This window comes from Anastrepha ludens, chromosome X (assembly GCF_028408465.1).
Source record: "Anastrepha ludens isolate Willacy chromosome X, idAnaLude1.1, whole genome shotgun sequence".
Classification (NCBI taxonomy): Eukaryota; Metazoa; Arthropoda; class Insecta; order Diptera; family Tephritidae; genus Anastrepha; species Anastrepha ludens.
Window position 1 is genome coordinate 79626695 of NC_071503.1, and position 14549 is coordinate 79641243.

Here is a 14549-nt window from a genome sequence, read left to right on the forward strand (position 1 = left end):
TATTGACTGTCTGGCCCGATGGAAGGTACTCATGGTGTACTATGCCTTGGCAATCGAAGAAAACAGTCAACATCACCTTCCCGGTTCTTTTTGCTCATAGGGTATACATATCCCATCTTTTCACTGACGGACAAGAAGACGGTCACAGTTGTTGTTTTTTATATGCATACATTTTGCGTTCGTTGAAGGTTTGTATATATTTGTATACATATGCGTGTATGCGCGTTTGGCTTTCTGGATGCATCCATGGATATTAGAATATTTTCTCATCAATATGTGTATGTAAGTAGTTCAGATTTGACTGAAGAGATTAAATATAGGAATGCATATTCATATGCATTGCCTTTATGGCTGTTTTACATATAAATCAATTCAAAAGAAGTATGAATAATGTTATATAGAAAATAAATTTCTAAATAACAGGTATTAGAAAAACCTGAATACACTATTTTAAATCAATTCTAATTAAACCAAATACAAAAAATTAAATAAAAATATCGAAAAAAGAAAAGTGTGTACAGGATTTGAACCTGAGTCAAATATGGGACGATGTACTGCATACACGACACGTCTTTCACAATTGCGCTAAACTATAATTATTAATGAACTTTTCTAAATCACTCATTTATTCGATTCGCAGTTTTATATGCACATATTCTGCGTTAGTTGAAAAGTTGTATGCGCGTTTTTCTTTCTGGACGGATATTAGAATGATATTTTCTCATCAATATAATTTGGATTTGATGAAATAGATTATAGACATATGTACATATTTTCTGTTTTGATTGATTTATATAAAAATCAGTTCATATCCAGTATGAACTATTTTATACCGAAAAGAAATTTCCATTTATAAAATACAAAAAAAACAGTATTTTAAAGAAATTTTAATTAAAATAAACTCAAAAATTTTACCAAACTTTCCTGGTTTGAATTGTAAAAAAAAAAATGTGCAAGAAAAAAAATATGACTTCAGGACTTGAACCTGAATTAAATACGTGCCAAAAAACAAAACGAATAATTCCGCCGACTTTAGCTTCTGCACCACAAATTAACTGCCGCGCGTCCTTCTTAATCGCAAATTTATTCGCTTCGATTTCCTTAGTAGTGTGCCGAAAAATCTTATGAACTTCCTCAGTAGTTTGGTAAACGCAGAAAATATCTGAATTCCTGTCCTAGCGTGGTAAGTAAATATAGAAACCCTCCACTCGCGTCACTCGCGTGGTAAATATCTGCAATTCCCCACTAGCAGAGAATGCTAATGCAATGAGAAGGAGCAAATGTTAAATGAGCTTTTTTCGAGTTCTAATTTGTAGATTCATAATAAGGTAATTTCAAAATCAACTTTCCTCACGGATGGGGAATTGCAGATATTTACCACGCGAGTGGAGGGTTTCTATATTTACTTTTCGGCACACTACTAAGGAAATCGACTTATTTCATGCCCACAGCGAAGCGAATAAATTTGCGATTACGAAGGCCACGCGGCAGTTAATTTGTGGTGCAGAAGCTAAAGTCGGCGGAATTATTCGTTTTGTTTTTTGGCACGTATTTAATTCAGGTGCAAGTCCTGAAGTCATATTTTTTTTCTTGCACATTTTTTTTTTTACAATTCAAACCAGGAAAGTTTGGTAAAATTTTTGAGTTTATTTTCATTAAAATTTCTTTAAAATACTGTTTTTTTTGTATTTTATAAATGGAAATTTCTTTTCGGTATAAAATAGTTCATACTGGATATGAACTGATTTTTATATAAATCAATCAAAACAGAAAATATGTACATATGTCTATAATCTATTTCATCAAATCCAAATTATATTGATGAGAAAATATCATTCTAATATCCGTCCAGAAAGCCAAACGCGCATACACACATACATATGCATATAATTACGCATACAAACTTTCAACTAACGCAGAATATGTGCATATAAAACTGCGAATCGAATAAATGAGTGATTTAGAAATTCTATAAGTAATTATAGATTAGCGCAATCGTGAAAGACGTGTTGTGTTTGCGGTACATAGTCTCATGTTTAACTCAGGTTCAAATCCCTTAGGTATTTTTCTTTGTTCGAAATTTTTATTTAATTTTTTGTATTTGGTTTAATTAGAATTGATTTAAAATAGTGTATTCAGGTTTTTCTAATACCTGTTATTTAGAAATTTATTTTCTATATAACATTATTCATACTTCTTTTGAATTGATTTATATGTAAAACAGCCATAAAGGCAATGCATATGAATATGCATTCCTATATTTAATCTCTTCAGTCAAATCTGAACTACTTACATACACATATTGATGAAAAAATATTCTAATATCCATCCAAAAGGCAAAACGCGCATACGCACATATTTAATATATGTATATAAATATGCATGCAAACTTTCAACGAACGGAGAATGTATGCCTATAAAAAACAACAACTGCGACCGTCTTCTTGTCCGTCAGTGAAGAGTTGGGATATGTACGTTCATATGATCAAAAAGTGCCGGGAAGGTGATGTTGACTGTTTTCTTCGATTGCCAAGGCGTAATGCACCATGAGTACCCTCCATCGGGCCAGACAGTTAATAAAGAATATTATTTATCCGTTTTGAAGCTTTTGAGAGATGCTGTATGTGGCAAACGGCCGGAAATGTGTGCAAACAATTCTTGGATTTTGCATGATGATAACGCGCCATCGCACCGATCAAAGAAATCAAAGAGAATACGACGAAGGAGCTGAAGGCCATCCCTTCGTCGGCCTACTAGGGGTGCATGGGGGACTGGGTTAAACGTTGGCACGGGTCATATTTTGAAGGAGATAAAATAAATTTGGCAAAAATTTAACTTTGTTTTGTTTTATTTAAACATTCCCGGTACTTTTGATCATAGGGTACACATATGCGGTTTGCGGACAGAAATGTGTGATTCGCTGGAATTGTTCAAGGAATCTAACTCGCATTCAACTCGCGACTGTCGAACAGTTAGAAGATACATACATATAATATAAGGGTGCGTACAAGTTATCGACTGCAGGCCATAGAACACACGACTCGTAATAATGAATGTAAGTTTCAACTGAACCTGCTTGCTTCATTTGATAACGTCTTTTATAGTACTTACTTGCTAATACAAATTGCTTATTTACTAATACAATTTGCTTACTTACTAAATTCTTATTTTGTTACAATTTACAATGAAATTGCTTACTTGCTAAATTGTTATTCTGTTTAATTCAATATTTTGTAATCATTATTGTTGTTGTTGGAAGTCGCGGCGGCTTATACTCCGTCGCGATTGCTTCCGCTAAATATTGTATATAAGTAAATATTCGCTAATCATCAAATTGCAAATGGAACAGGTATTAAATTGTAACAGGTAAGTAAGGTTCTTCACATTTTGTCGCGATCACTTCCGTTCGCACAAAATGTGATTTTGCTGTTTCTGCATTTTTATGAACAGAGAATATAAGTAAGGTTCTTCACATTTTGTCGCGATAACTTTCGTTCGCACAAAATGTGATTTTGCTGTTTCTGCATTTTTATGAACAGAGAATATTGACTGTGTTAACTCTCCCCTTTTTAAGTATCGGCGTTTCGCTGATAAAAGATGATATAATCTAACATTTACTTATTGCGATTGGTTTGAAATCTATTATTGGAGGAGTGAACTGAAAATTTCTGTGGTAAGCTGATCTGGTGTGGAAATAGAGTATTATAAATAATACTAGTCCAAGAAATATTGCTAAAAAACTGTAACTTATTGACATAATAAACTTGGATGAGATGTAATCTAATTTTTTTACATTCGTCAGATGGAGTTGGGGAAGGTATTCCAAATCTATTTTTATCTCTTTATAGTCGCAAGTTGCTTTCCCTCCCGCGAGGATTTGTGGAATACAATGGTTTTCATCCAAAGGTTCTAATTGATTTCTTTTGCATATTGTTATATCGTCTATGATCATGCATTTTTCACGAATACCGTATTTTCCTTCCTATGCAATAAAAAAATTACTAAATTGAAGATAAATTTGTTTGTTATTTTTTACTATCGATCGGATAAGAATTTTGTTATACAAAATATCTTTGGTTTGTGGCAAGGATATGACGTATAGGAGAAGCGAATTTTTGACTATCATTGACGGTTCTTCGTATCTGAGAGCTTCTAATTCATTTTTGAAAGGTAGAGTTTCGGTTTGGGAAATTATATTGGCTATATCTGCATTATTTAATAAATGAGAATGAACTATACCTTTTTTTGCAAGTAGAGAGCAAAACTATTTGCGAGATTTCATATTTTATTAATCCTAACTTATTATATAAAGATTGTTCGGATCTAACTGTATCGTCGAGTATTCTATTGTAATTATCCAGTATTTTATTAGTCGTTTTAATTAAGTAGTTATTGATCGTGCACTGCTTGTTACTATTTCCTGTGAGGTCATTCGTTGTAGTCACGATTTCGTCCCAGTCGGTTGCGTCTGGATTACCCGCGAGCCATTTCCAGGCTGAGCCAATCCAATTGATTGATCGTTTGTTCTTTTTAACGTTTCTAGTCCGTAACTGGTCTAAAAGGTTATCGATTTGCGAAATTTGGTAGTCGAGTTGCGGAGTTAGAGGATTTGTTCTGCTAGTCTTATATCGTATAATGGGTTTAATGTCATTGAGACTACATTCATAATCGTTCAAGTCGATGGCGTGTATGATTTTGTAGTAACCGTTTGATATTTTTCCTGTGCCCTGTTTTATAGTCACCAATGGGCTTTTGTATTCGTATATGTCCACTATTGCTTTTGTAAACCATGGTTTCAACCAAGTAAACGAAAATTGTCAATTTTTCAGATGAGATTTATGAATCTTTCTGTTATTAGTAGGTGTGATTGTTATATTATTGTCTTTCCCTAGGTTTCCTTTTTTATAAATAGGTTTTTTTTCTTTTTTATTTGTTTATCTTTCTTGAAAACGATTTCGCCTGGTTCATATGTTTTAATTTTAGTTCTATTTTTGTTGTACCAATTTAGCATATTTTTTTGGTTCCTGGCGAGTTCGTGCTTGATGTCGTTATTAACAATATCCTTGAAGTCCTTCAGTTCTTGATAATTTATTCTGTTAATCCTGCCAAGGAAGACGTCAGATGGTTTCTTGTTTGTTGCCGAATGGATTGTATTATTATATCTGTCAACAGCTATGTTAACGATTTTATTAACAGAAAAGTCGGGGTATTCGGCTTGAAGACATCGAAATATTTCGATTATGGTAGAGTGGACGCGTTCCACCGCACCATTTACTTCGCTTTTCTGAGGAGGGGTCAAATAGATTTCTATTCCTAAGGTCTCCAAGTAGTTCAATGTGGTTGGGCTAATAAAACTGCCCTCATTATCCATTACCAACGTTTTCGGGACAGAGTAGAAATGAAGAAGTTTTATCAACTTGTCTCGGATATGTAGAACAGATTTATTTTTTATTTGGAAAAATTTTACAAACTTTGAGAATTTATCTAAGCAGGTTATATATTTTTCCCCTGCAATTTCGATAATATCTATATGGAGAATCTCAGTGGGATATGATGGAATGGGTGTGGCTTGGATTTCGGGTTTGGGAGGTCGGCGTTCGTACTTGTTACAATAGCTAATTTCACACGATTTTGTGTAATCTTTGATTAATTTGGCCATTTGAGGGAAATTAAATTTTTCCAATATTTCTTCTTTATTTTCTCTCCCGTTCCGATGAGCTCTTATGTGTTCTTCTTGCGGAACTTCTCTTCATCGCTAGAGTCATCGCTCACTATCCTCTGGGTGATTCTAATTCTAAATTTTGAAAAGTATTCCTTGAAGATTTCTTGCAACAAGGGAATGTGTTTTTCTGGGATTTTGACCCCATTGACTAAATTTGGCCTGAGGTTATTTTTTAGTATTGTTCTTATATCCTCCTTGTTAAGTCTTCTTTTTGACACGTAGTGTCTTTAAAAATTTAGGTGTGGCTCTTCATGATGTTCTAGTTCCTGTCCTTCAGAAATGATTATCTGAGACTTAAATACATTAATAGGAGCCTCGCAATGAGGAATCAAATCTGTATTGTCCTCTTCTGCGCTATGTTGGGAATTATATCTGAAGACGTTAAAACGTTAACTTCAGTTGGTAATCGCGATAGAACATCGGCCACCGTGTTAGTTTTCCCAGGTTTGTATTATAATTTATAGTTGTATTCCTCTATCCTTGCCTTCCATCGTTTTAGTTTAGCATTGTTATTGCTATTGCTTAAGGGGTTAGGGGTAGTCAGAATTTTCAAAAAATCGATTTTTTTTTTTTTTTGCATTTTTTTAAAGTATAATGTTTTAAAAATATTGTGTAAAAATTTGAAGTGAATCCGACAAATACTTTTCAAGTTATTCAACAATTAACAAAGGGCGCTCTGCCGCTCCGGAGCCGATAGCAAAACTTTAAATGCGTTTTTCTCAAAACTATGTTTTTCAAACTGGTGAACACTGTAACTTAAAAACCCCTACGTAGATTTCAATAAAATTTATACAGCTTTTGAAAAACATAAAAAACTTGTGCCTGATCGAAGGATTTTTTTTTTTTCAAAAATTTCGATTTTTTTTTTAACAATTAACTGTTGGTTTTTTCCCGAAAATCTGAAAAATATTTCCTGAGGCCGCCATTTTGTTCATTTTGAAAAAAAAAAAACAAGCTTCGATCCGGCTCGAGATTATCTATCAATAAAAATAATTTTTCTCATCCGATTGGTTTTAGATGAATCTGCAAGGACTTGTGATGTTCACCGCAAGGGACTTCTGGAGAAACGGGCTTCACACAGCGATAACTTTTGCAATTATTAATTTTTTTTTTGAAATTTTGGTGAAGTCAAGTTAAAATATGATGTTTTTATGATATGTTTTTATTTTTGTTAAATAAATTAATTAAGTAGCAAAAAAAAAATTCGTGAAAATCATAATTTTTTCGGGCCTCTGACTACCCCTAACCCCTTAAGGCGAAGGTAAGGGGTTGATGGTCAGTTAATATTTTTATTTCTTTAGCACCGTAAAGGTAGGTCCTAAGCTTGTCGAGTGCCCATATAATAGCGAGCATCTCCTTCTCAATCGTTGAGTAATTCTCCTCGATTTTATAAGGCGATCTGGAGACGTATGTAATTGGCTTATCTTTGCCAATTTTGCCCTGAGAGAGGACAGCTCCAATAGCTACATTGAAAGCATCTGTTGTCAGGATGAAGGCTTTGGTGAAATCCGGAAATGTAAGGATCTCCGAAGACATAAGTAACTCTTTTAAGTCATTAAAAGATACCATAGCTTCTTTGTTTAGCGAAATGCTAACCCTTTTAGATTGATTTGCTTTTGTTTGAGCGTAAATACCTCTTGTTAGGTTTGTAAGGGGCTTAGCAACTTTCGCGAAATCCCTTATAAATCTTCTGTAGTAAGAAGTAGACCTAGGAAGCTTTTTAGTTCCTTCAAATTTTTGGGTGGCAATATCCTCTTTATGGAGGAAATTTTTTCAGGGTCGGGTAGGATTCCATCCTGTGACACAACATGCCCTAAAAATTCTACGTGTGTCCTGAGGAATTTCGATTTTTCGTAGTTGACTTTTAGTCCTGATTTTTGAAGTAATTCAAACAAAAGTTCTAAATTTTTTATATGTTCCGCCCTATCTTTCCCTACGATGATAATATCATCAATGTAGACGTAACCACTTTTGCCGATTAAGGGTTTCAGAACATCACTAATCATCCTTTGAAAGATAGATGGCGCGTTTCTAAGTCAAAACGGTAGTCTGGTAAACTCGTATTTACCATTGGCCGTTGGAAACGCTGTTTTCTTTATATCCTTCCTTCCTTCATTTTGATCTGGTGAAATCCGGATGTTAAAACAAGTGTGGTGAAGTATTTGGATTTGCCTAAACTTGCTAATGTGTTATTTATATCCGGTATGGGATATGTGTCAGGAATGGTTACTGCATTTAAGCGTTTAAAATCTATAACTACCCAGTACCTTTTTCCCCCAGATGGCCCTGGCTTCTTCGGCTCTACCCACAAGAGAGAGTTATAAGAACTTTTTGAAGGCCTAATTATGCCGTCCCTTAGCAACTCTTTTATCTGTTTACCCACCTCTTCCCTAAGATTCACTGGGTAGGGGTATGATTTTGTGTAAACGGGTTCCTCTGTTGTTGTTTTAATTTCTGCGCGGACACTCGTGTCAATAGTGCCGCTGTCCGAAACAGGACCAAAAATTTCTGCGTATTTCCGTTTAATAGTTTCTATATCATTAGTAGCAGTGGTTAGGGTATTTACTTGCCTACCCGTTTTTTCTTGTAATTTAATTTCGGTATCATTTAGTCGTAGCGTATTATTTTTTGTATCAATTATAGCTCCTAAATTTTTTAAGGTGTCGTTTCCTATTATGCCATCGAAAGATTTTAAATTTGGCAATACGAAAAAGTCGAGTTTAGTCATAATGCCCAAATTTTTGAAAAATTGACCACTTACTTTGTGGGTTATCAGTACCTGTCCGGCTGCAGATTGCACTGTAAATGGTTTATCTAACTTGTTAGAGCCTACAGAAATTTTATCAGAAATGAAATTTTTGTTAGCTCCAGTATCAATTAGGAATTTTAGAATTCCATTGTTTTTTTGTGGTAATTTATGTAAGGAAGGCTTGATCGGCGCCTATCATAAAATTTATTTCCTCGCCATTCTCTTGTTCATCAATTTCTTCATTTTCGGACTCAATATTATACAATTTTGGTTGTTTCCTTGGTATATTTGAGGTATTCTGTGACCTCGTAGCGTGTGCAGTGTTTGGTCTGTTTATATAATTTACCTTTTGAGAATGCAATGATGGATCAACCTCCATTGGAACAGGGGGTTTTGGCTGTGTAGGCCGTGGAGGTGGTCCTTGTGGTTGAGTTTGCCTAGCAATATTTTGTTTTTTAAAATTATAAATTTTATTCTTTTCTCGAACGTTCAATTCGTTTGATGAATTTGGTATTCCGGAATAATTGTTTGTGTTGTAGTTCGCATTGCCGGAACTTATTGGGTAAATCGAATGATTTTTTAGGTTCATATTTTGAGTTTCTAAGCAGGAAGCTGGCTGTCTCCTGATCGAAAAACGCGAAACCAGATCGATCATGTTGTGATAGATGGAAGACACGCTTCTAGTGTATTAGATGTACGTACGATCCGAGGACCCAACATCGACTCGGATCATTACCTTGTTGCAGCCAAACTGCGCACCCGCCTCTGTGCAGCAAAAAACGTACATCTACCTGCGCAAAGAATGTTCGACATCGAAAAGCTGCAATCACAACAGACAGCCAGAAGATTCGCCACTCGACTCTCACTCCTGCTCTCGGAGAGCACTGCCCAACAAACCGGCATGCGCGAGCAACGGAGCAACATTTCTCGCTCCCTACGTACCGCCGCCGAAGAAGAAATCGGATTCCGGCGAGCCCGAAAAAACAATTGGTACGACGAGGAATGTCATGCTGCCGCAGAAAGAAAGGATGCTGCCTATAGAGCCACGCTGCGATCGGGCGCAACGCGAGCCATGTGGGATCGCTACAGAGACCTGAAAAAGGAAGAGAGACGTATTATCCGAAAGAAGAAACGAGAGGCCGAAATACGTGAGTGCGAGGAGCTTGAGATGCTGGCCAATAGGAACAACGCCCGAAAATTCTACCAGAAAGTTCGGCGGCTTACAGAAGGTTTTAAGACAGGGGCGTTTTCCTGTAAGAACAAAGACGGTGATCTGGTGACTGACGTACAGAGCAATCTTAAATTATGGAGGGAACACTTCTCGAACCTGTTAAACGGGGACAGCTGCGCATGTCATAGAGAATGTGAAGATCCCGATACCCCAATCGTTGACGACAGAATTGTCGTTCCGTTACCCGACCATGACGAGGTAAGAATAGCAATATCACGGCTAAAGAACAACAAAGCCGCGGGCGCCGACGGACTGCCGGCTGAGCTATTCAAACATGGCGGCGAGGAGCTGGTAAGGTGCATGCATCAACTCCTATGCAAAATATGGTCGGATGAAAGCATGCCTGCCGATTGGAATTTAAGTGTGCTCTGCCCAATCCATAAAAAGGGCGATCCTGCAATTTGTGCCAATTACCGCGGGATTAGTCTTCTAAATATCGCCTATAAGGTCCTAGCGAGCGTATTGTGTGAAAGGCTGAAGCCCACCGTCAACCAACTGATTGGACCTTATCAGTGTGGCTTCAGACCTGGAAAGTCTACCATCGACCAAATATTCACAATACGCCAAATCTTGGAAAAGACCCATGAAAGGAGAATCGACACACACCATCTTTTCGTCGACTTCAAAGCTGCATTCGACAGTACGGAAAGGAGTTACCTGTATGCCGCGATGTCTGAATTTGGTATCCCCGCAAAACTAATACGGCTGTGTAAGATGACGTTGCTCAACACCAGCAGCACCGTCAGAATTAGGAAGGACCTCTCCGAGCCGTTTGATACCAAACGAGGTTTCAGACAGGGTGACTCGCTGTCGTGTGACTTCTTTAACCTGATGTTGGAGAGCATCGTACGAGCCGCAGAACTTAATCGCTCAGGCACAATATTTTATAAGAGCGTACAATTGTTGGCGTATGCCGATGATATTGACATCATCGGCCTTAACAACCGCGCTGTGAGTTCTGCCTTCTCCAAACTGGATAAAGAGGCAAAGCGAATGGGTTTGGTGGTGAACGAGGACAAAACGAAGTACCTCCTGTCTTCAAACAAACAGTCGGCGCACTCGCGTATCGGCACTCACGTCACTGTTGACAGTTATAATTTTGAGGTTGTAAAAGACTTCGTTTATTTAGGAACCAGCATTAACACCGATAACAATGTCAGCCTTGAAATCCAACGTAGAATCTCTCTTGCCAACAAGTGCTACTTTGGACTAAGTAGGCAACTGAGCAGTAAAGTCCTCTCTCGACGAACAAAACTAACACTCTACAAGACTCTCATCATGCCCGTCCTAACGTATGGCGCAGAAGCTTGGACGATGACAACATCCGATGAAGCGACGCTTGGAGTGTTCGAGAGAAAGATTCTGCGTAAGATTTTTGGACCTTTGCACGTTGGCAACGGCGAATATCGCAGACGATGGAACGATGAGCTGTATGAGCTTTACGACGATATAGACATAGCGCAGCGAATAAAGATCCAGCGGCTTCGTTGGCTGGGTCATGTCGTCCGAATGGATACAAACGCTCCGGCTTTGAAAGTATTCGATGCGGTACCAGCTGGTGGTAGTAGAGGAAGAGGAAGGCCTCCTCTGCGTTGGAAAGATCAGGTGGAGAAGGACTTGGCTTCACTTGGTGTGTCCAATTGGCGCCGGTTAGCACGAGAAAGAAACGACTGGCGCGCTTTGTTAAACTCGGCCAAAATCGCGTAAGCGGTTATCGCGCCAATTAAGAAGAAGAAGAAGAAGCAGGAAGCATAGGCTTCAGGTAATGTTTCCGGTTTTTGGATTATTAGTATCCTCGAGAGTTCACCTTGCACTCCTCTAATGAAAACATCGAGTGCCCTATTCCTGTAGCTATCTATCAGAGCGCTTATAGCTTCCTCTGAATGTACCTGAGCCTTAATCTTATTTATTATAAGTGAGAGTTGGTAGTTAATCCTGGCGTAAAATTGGTCTGCACTAGAATTTCTCTGGCTTAAGGTTTTTAGTTCGTATTCTAGAGGTCTGAGATCACGCTTGTCTGCGTAGTGTAAGGAGAGGCAGGTCTTAATTTTTTCCCAGTCATCGTTAAATATGTTGTAAGAGATTAGGGCTGTATCCGCCGGTCCTCTTATTTTATTCTTAATATGCTGCGTTATAGCACGAAAGATGGGTATGGTTTTGACTACCTCGTAATCTTTTAAAATAGATTCTATACTGGAGATCCATGAAATATATTGAATCGGATTTCCGTCAAAGATTTGCAAATCTTTCACACAGTCTGGCAACCTCCTCATTTCGTTGAGTTCCGCCTCTGTTGCTGGCGCAAAAGGTACGGGGTTATTTGTTGAAGGAGGACTAACCCTATTTTCTAATTCACCTATTCTACTGCTCATAACCGTTATCTGCTCGATTTGCAAATTGAGCGCGCCTGTTAACTGCGTTATCGCATTTTCAATACTTTCCATTTTTTTTATTTTTAATTTATGATCTTTATTGAATTACGGCTATTTATCTTTTAAAATAATTTAGTTGTGATTTTTTTTTTTTTATATAAAGACAATTTCTTAATATATAAATAACTTACAATAATATGAGGAAGAGCGTTACTTTGAGCATTACTTGGACGTCCTGATTTTTCCTTTTTTGGAGGTTTATTTCCTTACTTGGGTACAGGTGGTGTCACGTTACAAGGTAGTAGTGTAGGCGGCTGCAGGCGGTTGTACTTCAATGTGGTCTCATCGCTGAACTTGGATATTTGATCCTGGTTTTTATGCTTTAAGGATTTTATTTCACACTTTTTGAGAGCTTAATTATTCATTCACTTTTGAAAGTTTAATTTGACGAGGTAGGATATTTGATCCTTTTTTAATAAAGTTTTTTTATCTTTTAAAGATTTTATCCTCTTACCAATTTTGTGTACTATATTTATGTTGGGCGCCAGTTATCGACTGCAGGCCATAGAACACACGACTCGTAATAATGATTGTAAGTTTCAACTGAACCTGCTTGCTTTATTTGATAACGTCTTTTATAGTATAAAATTGCTTACTTCATAATAATAGGACTATGAATAAGTTCGTGCGGTTTTACAACAGATGGCGTAACTTGATTATTATTCCATCGATCCACATTTCCAAACATTCATTGGAGAGCTACTGTCGTAAGGCACAAACGTCAGTATAAGTTTTTTATTTGAAGCGTAAACAACAATATTTTTACCACACTTGAAAATGTCGAATTTCGTGCCAAATAATGTGTTTTTGCGGGGAATTCTTCTTCATTATTTTAATATGAAGAAAAAAGCAGCCGAAAGTCATCGTATCTTGGTGGAAGTTTATGGTGAGCATGCTCTATCTGAGCGAACGTGCCAGAAGTGGTTTGCACGCTTTAAAAGTGGTGATTTTGGCTTGGAAGACGAAGAACGCGAGGGTGCGCCGCCAAAGTTCATGGATACCGAATTGGAGGAATTGCTCGATCAAGATCCGGCTCAAACGCAAGAAGAGGTTGCAAAAACTTTGGGAGTTGATCAATCAACCATTTCCAAGCGTTTAAAAGCCATGGGAATGATCCGAAAGGTAGGCCATTGGGTGCCGTATGAATTGAAGCCAAGAGACGTTGAACGCCGTTTTATGGCATGCGAACAACTGCTTCAACGGCACAAAAGAAAGGGTTTTTTGCATCGAATTGTGACTGGCGATGAAAAGTGGGTCCATTACGACAATCCAAAACGTCGGGCAACGTATGGATACCCTGGCCATGCTTCAACATCGACGTCGGCGCAGAATATTCATGGCCTGAAGGTTATGCTGTGTATCTGGTGGGACCAGCTGGGTGTTGTGTATTATGAGCTACTGAAACCGAATGAAACGATTACGGGGGATGTCTACCGACGACAATTGATGCGTTTGAGCCGAGCACTGCGAGAAAAACGGCCGCAATACGCCGATAGACACGACAAAGTTATTTTGCAACATGACAATGCTCGGCCACATGTTGCACAAGTGGTCAAAACATACTTACAAACATACTTACTTCATAATACAAATTGCTTACTTACTAATACAATTTGCTTACTTACTAAATTCTTATTTTGATACAATTTACAATGAAATTGCTTACTTGCTAAATTGTTATTTTGTTTAATTCAATATTTTGTAATCATTATTGTTGTTGTTGGAAGTCGCGGCGGCTTATACTCCGTTGTGATTGCTTCCGCTAAATATTGTATATAAGTAAATATTGGCCAATCATCAAATTGCAAATGGAACAGGTATTAAATTGTAACAGGTAAGTAAGGTTCTTCACATTTTGTCGCGATCACTTCCGTTCGCACAAAATGTGATTTTGCTGTTTCTGCATTTTTATGAACAGAGAATATAAGTAAGGTTCTTCACATTTTGTCGCGATCACTTTCGTTCGCACAAAATGTGATTTTGCTGTTTCTGAATTTTTATGAAGAGAATATTGACTGTGTTAACTTACATACATACGGAGCCGCGGTCACTCGACATGACAAAAATTCAAGATTTATCAAATATTGGCAAATAGTTCTACGGGAAATATTCCAATATTGACTATTTTCGAATGGTCGCGAAAATTGGCATATGGGCGGCTCGTTTTATTAATGAAAGTACTTTGCTCCTAGAAATATGAGCTCGAGCTTATGAATGATTTTTTTTTTGTACCATATAATATTCCAAATCGTTCAGCGCCGTCGCGACTAAAAGAATCGTGGCCGCTGCGACTGCGTATACGAATGTATTTTGTTTTTGTAGTGGCTAGGGTTAGATTTTGGCTTTGGACGGCATACACATGTTGAGGCATGTGGAATGCGTGGTGCCAATGCGGCCTTCGCGGTGCGCTTGCTG